The sequence below is a fragment of the Agelaius phoeniceus genome, chromosome 4 (genome assembly GCF_051311805.1).
Source record: "Agelaius phoeniceus isolate bAgePho1 chromosome 4, bAgePho1.hap1, whole genome shotgun sequence".
Taxonomy (NCBI): Eukaryota; Metazoa; Chordata; class Aves; order Passeriformes; family Icteridae; genus Agelaius; species Agelaius phoeniceus.
The window spans coordinates 17,605,885-17,617,581 of record NC_135268.1 but is presented as its reverse complement, the minus strand read 5'-3'; positions in this window follow the sequence as shown (position 1 = coordinate 17,617,581).

The following is an 11,697-nucleotide window of genomic DNA, read 5'->3' as shown; positions in this document are numbered from 1 at the left end:
TGAGGGCCATTAGGGATGTAAATCTTGCAGTCAATGCACAAAATCTTTTCTAAGATTTTTGTCCCATACAGCTGAGAGAAATGAGACTTTTACCTTGATTCTATTCAGTGCTAAGTAGAATAGTAAGCTGAGTGAAGGGAGTAGATTAGAATAAACAGTCTGGCTGAGGTAGAAGGGGAAGAAAAATCTGCAGATCCTGGGCACAACATTTATTTTAGCACCCTGAACCTGTCTCTTGACAGCCAGTGGGTTTTCTGTGATAATTATTAAACAAGAGGCAAAGGGTTCATTGTATTTCTGTAGCCAGTGGAGAAGAATCACTCTAGACAGAGGCATTACTTCCCCCTGCTGTTACTTTGTGTAAGGGCAAGAGTTGCCCTGGAAAACAGAAAATCCCACACTGCAATTTGGTAGCTGACACAGCACAGTTCAGACACGGTCCTGGTGCATCCCTGTTCCTCTCCAGTGATTCCTTGGCACTGTGTGAGTGGGACAGACCACTGGTGGCAACTGGAAAATGGCAAACTTGCTTGCAAGAATATTGGTAAAGAAATAAATGTGGAATTTTTTTAAAGTATCTTTTTTTTAAGCAGTCCAACAGCAAAATAATTTTCTTTATAAATCCAAAAGTAAGCATGGGAAAATGGGACACAAGAGCTTATATTCTTTAAAACACAAATGTACATTTAAAGCTGAGGAAGTAGAAAATACTATCTTAAAACTAAAAATATGTGAAATGAAATTAAAGCTCTAATTTTACTTCCAGTGATAGTAAAAGTTCAGGCTTGGGAAACTGGGTTAAGTGGAAGGAGGCTGGGCAGTAGCTCTTGTGTCTTGGATGAGGGCAGGTAGCTAAATGTGCTGTTACTGTTGTGATTCAGAACTCACCTAAATAGGAATCTAATAAGGGATTCCCTCTTTTCACAGAAAATTTTAGGACATAGAGTTGCAGCATAGCAATCAAATATGAAAGAAGATTGTGCAGCTGACAGGTAGTCAGAGCAACAGGGCTGCAGGAATCTGCTCCCATGAAAAAAATTATCTGGAGATTATTTTTCATCATGGAGGTGAACAAAGCATCTCATTGATTTGTTCACCAAATTAGAAATTCTTGGAATTGATGGTTTCTACCTTATCAGGGATGTGTTGTTTTGATTTTTTTTTTTAAGATTGTGTCTCTTTGATTGAGATGATTTTATACCACATTCATTCACCATCTGATGGGCAGAAGCCTTTTCTTACATGAGTTCTTTCAGGAATCAGCTGTACTTTGAAGGAGATGTAAAGAATCTGTGAATCATAGAGATGGGTTGGGCTGCTACAGCACTCTAATGTCAATTTGCTTTTCTCATCCCATTAACTAATAATTTACATGTGAAATTCTTGTTGCAGTGGCCCTGCTCCAGGAGTTCTCCTGTCTGGATTGGTAAAGAGCCTCCCTGAGTTTCCATCACTGCTCCAAGTGCGCAAGTCACAGAATTGAATTTCTTGCCACCTTTTTTCATTCAATGCCTGAGCTGGAGCCTTTGGACAAAGCAGCTGCACGGTCTGGCCTTGGTACCTGAGGGCTCCTTGAGTGCCTCCTTCTTGGGGAACAGGGGTTTGGTGATTTTCCTTGTCAGAAAGCCTGTCTGTGCAAGAAATTCTCTGCTTGTCTGAAAGGCAGGGAAAGGGCAGGCACTGATGTCTCCTCTCCCTTCCATCCCTTGTAGGTCAACAGGAACAGCTTCAAATCCCAATTCTTACTACTGCCTCTGCAAGCTGAGAGTAAGAAGTCCTCTCTCCAGGGAAATTGCAGGTAAGGCTGGAGCTGCTGGGAGAGGCTGAGCTGAGGAGAGCCTTGTCTGCACAGGGATGTGAGGTGAGAACTGCTGGGACAGGGAGCTCACCCTGAGTGAGCTAAGTCCTGACTCCAGTCACAGCCAGTGACTCCAGGGGAAGATGGCAAAGCCTCCAGGGAAAAACCCGAATTTCAGAAGTGAAGCCAAAGATGATGATGATGATGATGATTATTATTAATACTACTAATAATAATACTAATACTACTACTACTACTACTACTAATAATAATAATAATAATAATATCATCATCAATAATCCAATGTTTTCTGTGACTGTACATTGAGGTATCTCTTCAAGTAATTAAATGTATGCAAAGACATCAAGTTCTGCCCACAATAATTTCAATGTTAGTGACAGCAGCATTGAAAGGAAGGGAAGCTCATAAAGGAGGTGTGGTGGTTTGACAGGAAATGTGTTTTTTGGGATGCTGTGTTTTTGGCCAATGGATATTCAGGCTTTAATATTGGCATTTAACCTGGCCACTGGGACATGGACACGCCTCTGAGAACACGGGGTTAAAAGCAGAGCTCTCCCCTGGGAGGGTCCTCTTGGGTTTCCGGCGGGAAAGAGTTCGGGTCTCTCCCCCGGCCCAGCTGCTGGCTGGGCAGGGGGAGGGGAAAGCCATGTGGCCGGGAGAGGTAGGCCTGAGCCTGGGGGTGGAAGGGTGGAAGAGAGAAAGAGAGAGAGAGAGAGACACCGGGAGCCATCGGGCAGCCCCCCCTGAGAGACAGAGAGAGAGAGAGAGAGAAAGAGCTGCTGCCTGAGACTGTGACCTTGAAGCTTGATAAACATGGGCCTGTGCCGGCAGCACGGCTGGGACGGAGAAGAGGGGGGGGTTCAGCCGGCCGCTTGTAGGAGCTTTTAACCCCTTTTTGGAAAATGAGAACTTTACAGAACATTGACCTTTCCTAGAAGATAGAGTGGAAGATGAAAAAGGAAATGGGCCAGTGTGAGAGAGGTCTGGGCGAGTGAGAGATAGTAGAAGAGTAGAGAAGAATCCTAGTGGGAAGAGATGATGGAGTGGCTTTTGCTGGACTCTTTTTGTATAGCCATGGACAGAACCATGTTCCTTGTGACACAGAGACTGCATTCTAGGGGGAGGCAATGGCCTCAGAGCCAAGAGGGTTCAGTGTTGATGCCCCTCGGCCCCAGGGGGTGAAAAAATATGGGGGGGACAGGTGTCCCAAAGGAGAGATTGTGGGGACAGGTGTCCCAAAGGAGAGACTGTGCCTTTTTTGGATCGGGACAGAGCATCCTTAAAAGACAACCCTAGAAGCAGTTCTGGTCCGTGTTCAGTGGTGAGAGCACTGGACATGAAAAGGAAGAAGTCACGACGGCAGATGTACTCCGGGCGGTGCCACGAGTGACACGGAAACACACGAGGCTTCAGCTGTGTTTCCAGGGGAAGCCCATGGCACAAGAAGGACTCCTCTCCTCTTGATGAACTGAGGATTGATTGTCTGAAGGGTGGTGCTGGACCGAGAGTTGGTGATTTGAGGAACAAATATATTGAGCTGGAAATTTGGTGGGGGGAGGAGGAAATGCATTTGTGAAGTTTTCATTTTCCCTGTGTATGTGTGTTCCTTTTTCTTTGTAGTTGTAGTGTAGTTAATAAAGTTTTGTTTTCTTTTTTTCCCTAAGTAGGAGCCTGCTTTGCTTATTCCTGGTCACATCTCACAGCAGAAACCAGGGAGAAGGTATTTTCATGGGGGCACTGGCATTGTGCCAGTGTCAAACCATGACAGGAGGGTACCTAAGGTTTAACTTTTCCAAGCAGCATCCATGTTCCATTAGAGCAGTTGTTTGCCTGGGGCTTGGTGAGGAAAGGCAGAAAGAAGAGGAATCAAATAAGTCCAACAAAAGGATACAGAAATCAGTTTGGGTAAATACAGAACTGTAAAAATACCAGGGGAGAGTCTTTGGAAGAGAAGCTGCTGGAGTTCTCATGTCTGTTTTCCTGAGGTCTGCACCTTAAGGGTCAGAATTTGAGTAAATACCATCCCCAGCCCCATGGATTAGGAGGCATCCTAGGGTTAGGAGCAGGTGTGGACAGTTTCTTGTAGTGCCAGGGGTCCCCTTCTTCAGCTTCAGGGAATCTCTGGATTAGTCTGTGCCCAAGTGTGTCAAACAGAACTTGGCTCACCAGGGTACAGCAGCAGTTTGTGGTCAGGAGGGGAGCACTGTCTCTCCCAGGCTGACTTTGTTTCATCCTCCAGGTGCCATCAGGGTTTATTTATGGTATTTCTGCAAGTGCTCTGCTGTGTAGTGCTAATCTTTCCTCTTTCTTTTTTGAGATGCAGTCTTGAGCATTTCAACGGGACTTGACGCTGTGATAATTATTTGTTTTAAAAGCTTAGGAACTACAGAAATTGTCATCTGCCATCTGGTTAAGCAGACAAACCATTTCAGTTCAGGTCCAACAAATGCCAGCTCTTACAGATAAAAAGCAGTGTGGTAGGGCAAAGGCTCAGCTGCCCTTCTGATTAGATTTTGCTTGGCTTAACAGGAAGGTTTTAATCCAAGTCATCCTCACTAATGGTCTCAGGCTACAGTATAGATGTTCCTCAGTTCTGCACTGTACTTTGCTAAAATATCACCAATTTCTAGAGAGGAATGAAATGTTCTCCCTGCAGATGCCAGGATGCTTTTTCCAGGTTCTCAGTACAATCCACTTGGAGAGACAAGCCCCAAAGCAATTGATACCAAGCTGTTTTCTTCTCACATCAACTCACCTGTTCCTGCAAATTTCATGATCCCACTAAAAAAGCTAGAGGGCTTTTTAAAAGGAATAATTTCTATTGGCTTTGAGCTCAGGTTGGTTTGCATAAGAAATTACTTCAAGGCCCGGACAGAACCTAAGGGGTTCCTGTTCTTTAAAAGGGAGTTACATAAATCAAGATTCTGTCTACTCCCATGCTATTTTCTTCCTCCTCTTCTTGCCTCTGCAAAACATGTGTTCTCCAGTTTATCTAAAAGAGAAAAATTGCATTTTCATTCAGTTGTACAGACCAACAAGGCAGTGCTCTGCATCTTCCCCGACCACCAGGCAAGAAGAAAGATTTCTGGCACCCCATTAGGAACACCCAGAGTTGTGATGTTCCCAGTGGTTCCTGCAGCAGTGTACAGGGCAGGCTTTCATTTGTTGCTTTTCTGGCACACACTCGTTCTCTCTTGGCTGGCTCAGCAGCATTTAGCAATTGTTCCTTGCTTACGTGGAATTAGTTCTTGGATTAGAATTCAGTCTCTCTGTGCAGTTAATTTGTTGAACTATGTGGTAAAAGAAATGTTATTTTGCCCTTAATCATTGTTAACAGAAACATAACCATGACCAAACTCTCTTGGATATACATACATTTTTCAATATAATGTACAACAAAAGGCATTGTATTAAAATTTTCTATTGAGTGTCAATGGTTTTAGTTACAACCTATAAAATTACACTTAATGAATGCCATAATGTTTCACTTACCAGTGTCTCTGTCTATTACAAATGCTGAACTGGGAGCTGCCAAAGGAGTATTGCACTGACTCTCATAATAATAATAATAAAAGGGTTCATTGCAATCATTCCACATAATCCTCCATAACCTGCTGTTTCCAAGTTTGTGATGCTTTGATGCTTATTTGGCTACGAAATGAAAGCCTTGTCTCCAGATAATGAAGGAAAGGAAGGTTGTCCTGGACCATTTGAAGTCTGAGAATATTTGCTTCTTTCATTGTTTATAGCTAGACTTGAGAAGGATCAAAAAGATTTTTGCAGGACTAGCTTAGTGTAAAGGCTTCTTTCTGACCTGCAGCAGAGGCAGTGACCATAAAGGAGGTATTATCTTTAGGAATTAATTACACGGTAATTAAAGCAAACTACAGATTGTTTCATACAAGAGGGACAGGGAGTGGAGAGCTTTTTCAATATGGAAACAACTTCTGTACATACAAGCCAGAAAGCTTGATTTCATCTAAAAACAAAATTCTCTCTTTACTGAAAACTTCAGTTTATTCTTACTCTTTTACACCTGTTTTGGAAATCAGCAGACACCCAGATTGCCATTAATGACTGCTCCTGATTTCCTTCAGGAAGCTGTACCTAATTATCCAAATGGAGCACTAGGACAAAACAGAGTGAAACAGATTAAAAACGTTTTCAGCTTGGTTCTCCATTTGAATTAACTCCATTGGAATGACATTTCCCTGCTCTTAGGATCTGAAGTGAGTGTTTTAGTGTATAGAAATGGAGAAGAATTCCCCTAAAGAGTCTTCTAACAATTCTTACTATATTTTGTTATTTTCAAAGGCACATCAGCACAAAGTAGCAGGATATACATGCAGCTAAGAATGTCCACTGTTGAGAAAAGGGCATTTGGACCCCATGTGGAAGAATACAAGAGAGAGTGGCAGACTAAGAATGGTGAGTCCTGTTTCTGATGGATGAGTATCTACTCAGATGAGCTAAAGCCAAGACTGAAACAAGGACAAGGTTAAGGCACTTAATAGATAATTATCCTGTTTTAAAGGAAATCAGACCTATTTCGAGACTAATTTAGTGAGAGAAGTTTGTATTTCCTGATCAGACCCCAGGATCAGAGGTGTGTTATTCCTGAGTCAGTGGCCTTGGGAAAGAGATAAGCAGGATGTCAGCAGAGTTGGGGTTACACCAAGACCAAGAGAACCTGTCCCTTCTGCCCCAGGGCAGGGGGCAGAGCTCGTGATGAGATAAGGATGAACTTGGTAAGGAGATTCACATGTGGGGTCCTGTTGTGAGCACAAGTTTCTTTTGGTAAGGAAATTCACCTTCATTCACAATTCAAAGTGGGCTTTCCAATGGCAAAAGCATTTGAAGAATTAAGATCAGAGAGGAGAGAAATCAGAGATCCAGTTGGAGGCTAGGACCAGGATCTGTGTGAAGGTGATAGAAAAGACTTCCAAATGAGCAAAAGCAGCCCTCACCCTAACCTGACATGCAGTTTAATACATGGAGGACAGAGACCACCTCTTGTAAGTGTAGGGAAGAGAGAATCTCCATCTAAAGCAGTGAATAACCTACCAGTGCACTATGTCCATTCCTGATGGACACAGATCTTTAAGGTCTTACACTACCATGCCCACCAAAAGCAACAAGAACATGGAAACATGAAAGGTAATCTCTTGAGCTCTGTTATATATATAAATGCTATCTAAAAAGCCTCTTTATCATGATAGCTGCTACCAAAAATCCTGTGTATTAACAGAATATAAAGTGCTACCTAGAAAGACTTCACTGTATTTTTCCATGGCTCATTTGAGAGGTCCCAAAACACTCTGACTGGGAAAAGGGTAGAAAAGTCACAATCTCACAAATTGTTTCTAAAAAAAACCCCAAACCCCCCGATTTATGACAGATTCTGTTTGATTCTATTTACAGAGAATCCTGCTGTTAAGGGAAATTGATATTGGCACTGACACCTTCACAAAATGCTACCAAGGATAAAAATGAACCATCAACATCACAGCTGTGGGAAGGTGTAAGTAGAACTGGCTGTCAGGTTGACATGTAAATATGTATATTCCTGTATCACTGTGATGCCAAATGTTTGAAGGAAAAATTGTTATTGCTACTGAGAATATCCTTCTCAACCTCTTTACACAAGTAATAAAAATACTGCAAAAGCTATGCTGGTCCATTTCCTGGAAATGCCAATTTCTGTTTGTTGGTAGAGGCAGGCAAGAGAGCTTCTGACAAATATCTAAGTACAACATGTTCAGCAGAGGCTTTCACCTGCCTCTGACTTGCAGGCTGAGAAGTGCAAATCATGTGTGACATGTCTAGGGAGGAGGAAATCAACCACCAGTCATCAGCTGATAAAGCCACAGAAGAAGATGTTTACTCCCATTTTGGTTTCTTTGGTTACTGGTTTATTTTTTTTTTAGTATGAGATTTACTACTTTTGTAACAACGTTTGCTTAATAAACCAATTTGCTTTTTTTGCTGCACATTTTTCTCTAATAAAGACATTTATATTGCTGAATTTTTATTTCCTCTTTTAAACACTGACATTGCCCTTTAAACATGAGGTTATATACCAAGATATTTGTCTTCAGCTGTTTTGCAGACAGTTGATGTTTAGAAGAACAACTTTTTTCAGCAAGAACAAATAAGGGTTATCCATTTAACCTGGGATTGTGTTGTTAAAATCTGTGTTGTTCTTCACATATATCAAAGTGCTCCTCCAAATAATTAACATCTGGCAGCTATTTTTTCCATACATCAGTTGTGTTAAACATAGGTTGAAGTCCATGACTGAAGCTATAAAATAGTGGCTTATGCCACATTTCACAAAAATCTTTCAGATACTGCCCTGGATAAAGACAATACCCACACCAAAGTTCCTCCTAAAAAGGAAAAAAATTAAAATTTACATATGATGTCTAAGCATGTGAGGCAGATGCCTCACAGATGCCTATCTTTAACTTTCCAAAACACAGAAGCCCCTACTGGGACACCCAGCCTTTCCCAAACCCAGGCTGCACAAACCCTTCTGGGTTAACAGGAATTGACAGTAATTCTGGCAGCCAACACTGCCCTCCAGTGTGGGTTCTGTTAACTTCTTTCTGCAGTGTCTTCCTTCTTCAGGTTTAATAAATGGATTCAGTGTCCATTACTGAATGTGCCATCCCATTACTTCATTTAACTTTATCTTAAATGTTGATTTTATTTTAAGAAAATCATATTTAAAGCTATCATTTATCAGCTGTTACTCTCCTTTCTGTGTACTACTGCAAAAATAAAAATGAATGTGCAAATACATTATTAGTGGAGCTATAATTTATATTTGTTTTGTTGTATTTAGTATTTTTTCAAAAGCTCTACAGACCCACTGGATCACCTTCACAGATGATGTGTAACACGTTGTAGATTTGCTTTCTGCAGTTAAAACAGACATGATGGAAGTCAATATTGTCCCTGCAAATTTCTGATAGTCCATGTGGTATATATACACATATAAAAACAGAATCTACATTTCAAATCAAAAATTCCCTCCAACACCCTCAAAGCTTAAAGAACTGTTAATTTCTACAACCCATCTCATAGGCAACACACTGCTTGTATATACACAAACACCTCAATCTCATTTAAAAACAACTGGTGTTACAGGCATAGCTGATTTTAATTTATCACTGTATTATCTTTTTTGTATCATTCATCTGAATTTCAATCCCAAATTGCATTAAAAGAGAGTTTCAGTGCTAAGACAGAGGATGCTCAATACTCCCAAACACCAAGTTGCAGAAAGGTTTATTGAGCCCCATATTCTCTGTACTTTTACTAACATTTTGAACAGCCACTGGAGTTTGCATTTCATAGGAAAAAGAAAGGGGTGAGGGGGCTGGGGGATGTGTCTGTGTGTCTGTCTGTGTTTTGCACTGTATAGAATAATTTCTGGTCCAAAATATGTGTGTACAATTCCTGCTCAAAACTGTCCACCTCAGGGACTGCTTTTTGCAGAATTTGGGCAAACACTTCACTGCACTGTTCTGTGAACGTGGGATGTGTTTTAATATTAAAAAGCATATATTATCCTAAATTAAGATACTTCCCAGAATTATTCAAAGAAATGGTCAATTCAAAGTCATGGTGCTGTAATTCTTGACTAAAACATACTGGAGAAGGTGGTGGCTGGACCTTCATTCACCAACATTCCAATCTAGAGGTCAAGCAGGGAGGCTGAGATTGCACCTGTGATTTTCCTGGGAACAATGAATGATCCCTTTGGTTCCAAGCACTACAAGCTGCTGGTTTGTGATGCTGTACTTGCCCCTACAAGCAGCCAAGGCCTCAAAGAGCCTCCTGTGCTGCATGAAGTGGTGCAAACCCCTCAGTGCTAGTGCCCACAGCCACGCTGAGCTCCCTGGTCTGTATCTCATCTGATCTGTGAGTAAATCAATTCCGATGCAAAGGGCTCGGCTTAGCTTCTCCCCAGACCCCTGCTGGCACCAGCAGTTGTTCCCAGTCTTTCTCTTGCAGCAATAGGGGAAGTTTTGTGCCAGGCAACTGCGACTGCCAGTGTCAAGGGTCAGCTCCACAGCCTCTTGTCTTTGTCACCAGCTCCCACAGCTGGCTGGCATCCATTTATTCTATTCTCTCCGTTTACAATCAGCTTGAGACTTTCTGCTGCACAAATGCTGCTTCCCCCTGTGACCCCAGCAACCTTGACTCAAAATGATCTGTGCTGGTAAAACCTGAGGTAGCTTGGCTGTGCCCTGGGCATTGATTCAGTTTCTGTCCCCTTGCACCACCCTTGTGTAGGGACACAGAGTTGCCAGATGCCATCAAGGGGCAGGACTCGTCACATTTTCAGTTGTGCACTGACACAGCCCCAGAACTGATCCCTGGGGTACCCCCTGGCTTCCAGGCTGGTGCCTCAGCTGGTTCTCACCCCCCTTTCTGTCTGTATTTCATCAGGTCATCCATGAGGATGGATTGGGAGACAGAGGCAATTGCTACGGTTGAGGTAAACAACATCCACTGCTCTGCTCTCCTCCACCAAGGCTGAGATTACAGGGGAAAAGGCTGATGGGTTGGTGAAGGTTGGCTTATCATAAATCACTGCTGGCTGCCAGTCCTCAGGAATCTACCCCATCACCATGACCACTCAAAGATCACTGAGCAATGGCCCCTAGCCACCCTTCACACAATATTAGGAGCCTTCCTCTTCTGGATTTATTAGCTGTGGGCTCCTCATTCCTCATTTTTAAGGAGGCTATAATAGCAGTGTAGAAAGCAATCCCCATTTTTAATTTTTCACCAATAAACCTTTTCACGGGAGCACCAACAGAATAAATTCTAATTTACAGATTACTAGTCCCAAGGTGGCAATGACAAGCCAGAAAAGAGCATAAGGCAATCACATTTCTATCACTCCATCTGGGAGAGGCAAAAGCCGAGTGTCTGCTTCAACAAAGACCATGACACACAAACATGTTGCCATTGTTTTCCATTCACCCTGAGAAAAAGACCTGAAGGAAAAAATGCTGGTTTTGTTCTTCACCATTCTCCAGAGACATTTTCTGACTTGAAATCTGAGACCAGTTCTCTGATCAGAATCTTCCAACATCATCTCACTGCTCCAAGCCATTCCAGTGGACAGTTAGAAACTTCTGGAAAAATGAGTTCAGAAGTGAGGGTAAAAGTACAGGACAACCTTGTAAGAATTTTAGTGAAATGGGAGTTATGCTATTATATAGTTTTGTATCTCTTGCACAAATGAGTAAAAAAAAAAAAAAAAATTCATAAGCCTTCTGACCCTCTGTTTTTCCTTAGGGAATTCTAAATCTCCAAGCTGATAAATCACTTCTCCCTTCAGTTCTTTTTAAATAAAAATGCTGAAGTCCTATTACACTTTTCTAGGCCTCAGGCTACATTAAAAAAAAAAAGCCTGGGAGAGTAACAACCCTGCAGTGAGCCTCTGGGGAGGCAGTTTATGGCAAAAGTAGGAGAAACATTGTACTACAGATCCAGTTGGAGAGCCCTGAAGTGGGCTGTTCTCTTTGAAATATTTTTTTTCTTTCCTCCCACTCCCACTTTAGTCCATCTTTGCATAATCTCTTTTATTTTGTTCCAAATCTCTTTTATTTTGTTCAAGTGAAGCAGCAGCAAGAAATTCCCCCCGCTCTCTATTTTTTTTTTTAATTGAGAAGAACTGCTGGTACTCAGCCTCTGGTGGGAAAAAGCATGGGCCGAGGCAGAGTCCTGGCTCCCTTCTCCCACATTATTCACTCTGGTGCAGTTAGAAGCCAATGCACACTAATTGCTGTGATCCCCCCATTTGGCTTTTAACTTAAATAGCCATCTGTAGGAGAATCTCAGCTGCTTTCAGCAGC